The sequence below is a fragment of the Etheostoma spectabile genome, chromosome 20 (genome assembly GCF_008692095.1).
Source record: "Etheostoma spectabile isolate EspeVRDwgs_2016 chromosome 20, UIUC_Espe_1.0, whole genome shotgun sequence".
Classification (NCBI taxonomy): domain Eukaryota; kingdom Metazoa; phylum Chordata; class Actinopteri; order Perciformes; family Percidae; genus Etheostoma; species Etheostoma spectabile.
Genome location: NC_045752.1, coordinates 8195719 through 8201572, shown reverse-complemented (window position 1 = coordinate 8201572; position 5854 = coordinate 8195719).

Sequence of the window (5854 nt, the reverse complement as noted above, 5' to 3'; positions counted from 1 at the left end):
AGCGCAGCTTGACTTAGTGTGACCTGCTCATCGGGATTAATCGGTTGCACGTTTGCCGAGCCAGGATAAACAGGTGGAGCTATGTCAAGCCAGGTGTAGATAGCCAGGATAAGTGCACGTCACGGCTTTCTCAAATAGACCACGTTATCGATCACAGATTTAGATGAGAGATGAGAAGAGCATGCGCCAAATGTTTCACCCAATGAGCAGCAGCTTCTATGGAAAATAACGAGGAGGGGAAGAATATGGAAAAGGGAAATACGGCTCTATCAAACGGAGAAAAAAAGCCCAACATAGCGGACCCTACTGAATGTGTGGGGGTTTAAAAATATCTACTTTGCCTCAAAAGTGAGCAGAGGGAACTAATGTTCCTCGGGAAATGGACCCTACGGACTTTAGGCTTAATTTCAAACCCTTATTCACAACGTGAGAACATGTTTTACAACCATGCACAAATCTCTATAAGCTATATTCTTTGTACAATTAATGTTCATACAGAACAATCAGAAAGGGACAACAACTAGAAAAAAAAGTAAATGACTTCAATAAACGCTGTGAACATATGTAAAACAATATTCATGTTTTTTTATTCTGACAAGTGACAGCACCAAAATAAAAAGATTAAGAAGCATTGTGGTGTTCCTAGTGTGATGAATGTAAACTACACTACATACAGACCACGTTATTAGTCCGGTGATGTGAGACTTATTGAGAAGGTTATGAAACCAATGTAAGCTATAACAAAAAACTATAGGCCCACTTATTAAAGAGTAACACAAACTACCCTTCATTAGAGAAGGACAAGCAACAAGAAAATGAAATCATGAATGTATTGGTCTCTGACCAGTCTGCAATTATTATCATCTGAGAATATCGCTACATTAATATCGTCACACTTAATCTCCGGAGCACGTCCTGTAACCTGAAGCTGAGACCACGGACGCTGCTGCTCATCTCTACTTTTACAGAGAGAGTGGACACTGACGGGACTCGCAGGTCTGCTGGCAGGCAATAGCCACCGGGCACCGGGCACCGGGCAGCAGCCACCGGGCAGCGGCGGCCACCGGCCACCGGGCAGCGGCCGCACGCCAGGCAGCCTCGACATAGTACCGTCCCACCCGGAAAAGTCCCACTACGCATCAGGGTGCCAGTGCAACCATTTCTAACCATCTAAACAGCTGTAGGCTAGTAGGGTTTAAATCAAACTCGCGAAAACAAAAGTGAAGTAGGCTAATGCACGTTAATAAAAATAAAGCAGAACACATGCAGAAGACAACGCAATAACTGTTAAACACGTTTATTTCGGATCAGACGGAGCTGATTTGACACATGAGACTCCAGGATTAATCTTAGCCCGCGCTGTTAGCCTGCTCTGGACCAGGCTAGCCGCAAAGAAATAATCTCCATGGTTACTTGGCTGGCTTGATTCAATCTGGTTTCGTGCAACCGGTCCAAGCTAAATTCATCCAGGATAACTTGAATATCCGGCTTAATCCCTTATCCTAGTTTCGTGAACAGGCCTGGTTATGTGTAAATCATAATATAGTACCAGTGGCTTTAAAGAGTTAAAATTCAAAGTACTGCAAGATTATCCACAACTGTAACATTACATGTAACACGTCTAAATCGTACTATCAAAAATAGCATTGCATTAAGGATGGGAACACAATAGGTTACAGTCAGTGGAAAAGCAGCAGGAAGGGCTGACCCTTTTTTATATAAGTACATTTTTTCTGGATCTTGAGCTAGATGTGAAGATATAGCAATATATTATGCATGTTAGAGAAGTAATTTGCCCTATCTGATGAAATTCTGCATAAGCGAACATTAAAGCAAGTAGGTTCAAAGGCAGGTCTTCACAAACTATGACCACGCATGCTGAAACAGAAAAGATCAACAAGGAAGCATCCCCGTTACATCAGATGGCATTACAGAATGTGGTTTTATAATTAGACTGTGTTATCAGGGCATGAGGTGATTATGGTTAACATTAAAGCAGGTTTCAAACTGAATATAAAATCTGCCATCCATCATCATCATTTGAGTAACGCTTTCAAAGGGTTTCAGGATTCCAGGGCACATAAATGTTTGAAATGCTGCTGGAGTGATGCATGACAGCTACATTGTGCTTGAGAAGCACGCAGTCTGAAGGTCATCAGATCTTAACTGTCCAATGGACCAAGTCTTGATTGCTGCAGCAAATCCCCACAAGGTCATGGGAAGCCCGATATAAGGAAATTGTAGTGTGTTGTCGCATATTTTAATGTTTACAGAAAATAGAGCAAAACGAAGGGCATTAGGTCAAGTTTTCTAACTGAAAGCCAATAGAATCCAAACATGGCAACATGTAGCCATGTCGACAGAACATTCACTTTCTCTCTTAAACAACTGTGAGGATGTGTATGCTTTGACACACAATGCATCTACTGTATGTGTATGCACTTGTTGTCCACATATCGTATGTAGAAGGATAATAGTTATTTTCATCCTTGCAAATAGTGATCACTGCATACTAGCAGTCCTCTAACCTCTCCATCAGTGCAGCAAAGCTGGTGCCGGGCAATTCTTTCCCAACACATGATGTAAGCTCTGTGGTGCCATTTAATGTGTGTCAGTGTACTATTGACATCCAGGGATGGCAGGCGGCCGAAGGTGATTTGTTTAATATGTGTTGAGAGAATTTATTGACTTTCATTTTTTCCTCATCTACTTGCAAGATGAAAACATATCTTCCTATCCAGAAGCTCTGACCTAAATGTTTCTAATTCTTTCAGAAGGACATGCTAATTGCGTGCGTGTAAGTGTTGTGTTGTGTGTGTGTAATGTGTAGTCCTGTTTAGCTCCATTCAGAACTTATATCGATATAAGCCAAGCTTAATCCTTTCACTCTGATGGCTTCTATGACAGCGGCACACCATCAGATAAGAGGTCATTGAACTGCAGCAGCCACTCCTCATTCAGAATAAGGGGTGCAACAAGAGTGCACCTTACTATGTGCCGCATTGCTCTGGTCATAATGAAAATGTAATGCATTTTGGGTTCCATCTGCCATCACTACTGCAATAGACAGAGCTCATACTGTGGATATTACTTGGTAACTTGCCCAATTTGTCCCTCGAAATGATGCCATACAAAGCAGAAATATCAACATTTGATATGTGAACTTACTCTTGTGGTGTCTTTAAAACAAATTCAATTCAACCTATTTGTGAGCTTCTTGGCTCAATGTTACTTGCATCATGAGTGCACATTTTTATGTGCACATTTATGTACCGTTTTTGCATCAGATTTTTAGCCTGAAATTGAAAAAATAATAAACAAATTAAAACTGAATTTGAAATGTCCATCAACTTGAGGCCAATATGAGACATGCATTGATCAAGTCCATGTCAAGCTATGCGCTTTCCGTGTCTTAGCACAGCATGACCATATGGAACGGCAAAGGTTTCCTTTTGCTTAGCTAACCACAAGTTGAAAGGAACGCGTTGCACGAGGAGAGAAGTCTTTCTGAAAAAATTGCATTAATATCCTCACGGGTGTTGCTTTTTTGAAATCCAGACATGTCTCTGGACATGAAATCAAGAGACCACAGACAACCTTGATTGAGGCACAACTGAAACATGCTAATACCAGGATTGTTTTCATGGGAGGACTCCCTGGCTGTGGCATATCATTTGATTTTTGCATGCATCGAATCGCTCCATGTGACCTGTCACAACATGTGTTTCTGTCTGTTGACGCGTCAACAAGCTCTCTCTTCGAGCAACATCTTGGGGACAATTAACGCTGGAGGTTTATTGGCAGAAATCCCATCTTGCATTCATGCCCATTTCCTTTGGTCCAAGTAGTTGCCCTGCATGTCATCGTAAACTAGACTGAAAATAGAATATGCACACATGGAGGCCTAAGCTGTGACAAACAGGAAGATTTCAAGATCCCACAAGCCATAAAGTGCTACAGAAAAGAGCAATTTGCAGTAAACTAATTATAATCAATTTCTAATCTCTCTCTCGTTGCCGTTGCCATTTCCACCACTCTCCCTGGTTCTCTACAGTCTTGATAGTTTAAAACTGGTCCATAAAAAAACCAGCAATTTTAATGACAGCATCTTAATGCAGCACAAAAAGAACATACTCTTTGCCATTTCTTCATTAAATTCAATTATCTCCAAGAACAGTTAGACAGCAAGGGAATAATAATAATGAGGGGTATGCACAGGATGAAGGTGTGCAATGGCCGCGCTGTGACATCTTTGTTTGTTTTCGGATTGGCAAGATAATGGCGGGGCTGCTGAGAGGGGAAAAGTGGAGCTCACCGCGCAGGTTATCTTTTATGGTGTACAGGATAATCACGGAGTGGTGAAAGCTGGGGGCAGCAGAGACCTATCTTCTTGGGATCAAGGTCAAAAACAATCAAAGGAAGGTGGAAATTCAGTTTCAAAAACACTCACAGCTGCCTGAAACATATGATCTAGCTCCTCTTCCCTCTACCTCTAAAGTCATTTCTCTGAAGACTCTGGTAGAAATACATTATTTTCTTGTCATAGGCACCACAACGGATCACTGTTAAGAATGTATTGCACTACAGAGAGAGGAGAGGGAGGAACTTTAAGAGCATGCCGTGCTATATTGAAATAACAATTCACAGAGTGACCTCTGCTTTCAATCAGTCCTGTAACACTTACCATTCAAGCTGAAATTTGCATCAATCACAAACACATGACACAAATTAAGACCACCAAGAACTGGACATCTGAGAAAAACCATTAAGCTAGGTGAGCTCAGAGCACAACAATTTGGCAAGTGTGAAATTGCTATAACTAGGGTTTAGGGTATAGATAAATGTTTTGTGTCCAGTCTGGATTCAGCATGCCTTAAAAATGCATAGCTGCTTTGATACAGGAATCACTCTGCAGAAACTTTACAGACAGACAATACCGACGCCGAGCACCGAGTCCTCCAAGGCACTGCAGTAAGCTCAGCCACTGATGTATCTGAGCCAAGTGGCCTTTGCAACAAAGAATAGTAACTCCCTCTTATTCCTTTGATTTATGCCCTTGGAAGTTGGCACATATTCTACCAAAGAGCATCTAACTATCTGATTGAAGTGCTTGATGTTAAGCAAAATTGTTATCCTTAATTACAAAGAGAAACAGATCAAAGTATAAGAGACTGGCTTCAGGGGTAGATCTTTTGCATTTAATTCTTCAAACTCATTAAAAAAAATAATTGCAATGCTTAGCAGGCAGTGAGGCCCTAAATTGGCTGTTTTTTATTCTGACAAGTGACAGCACCAAAATAAAAAGATTAAGAAGCATTGTGGTGTTCCTAGTGTGATGAATGTAAACTACACTACATACAGACCACGTTATTAGTCCGGTGATGTGAGACTTATTGAGAAGGTTATGAAACAAGTAAGCTATAACAAAAAACTATAGGCCCCTATTAAAGAGTAACACAAACTACCCTCATAGAGAAGGACAAGCAACAAAAATGAAATCATGATGTATTGGTCCTGACCAGTCTGCAATTATTATCATTGAGATATCGCTACATAATATCGTCACATCTAATCCCGGAGCCGTCCTGTAACTGAAGCTGAGACCACGGACGCTGCTGATCATCTACTTTACAGAGAGTGGACAAGACGGCTCGCAGGTCTGCTGGCAGGCAATAGCACCGGGCACCGGCACCGGGCAGCAGCCAGGGCAGCGGCGGCCACGGGCCACCGGGCAGCGGCCGCACGCCAGGCAGCCTCGACATAGTACCGTCCCACCCGGAAAAGTCCCACTACGCATCAGGGTGCCAGTGCAACCATTTCTAACCATCTAAACAGCTGTAGGCTAGTAGGGTTT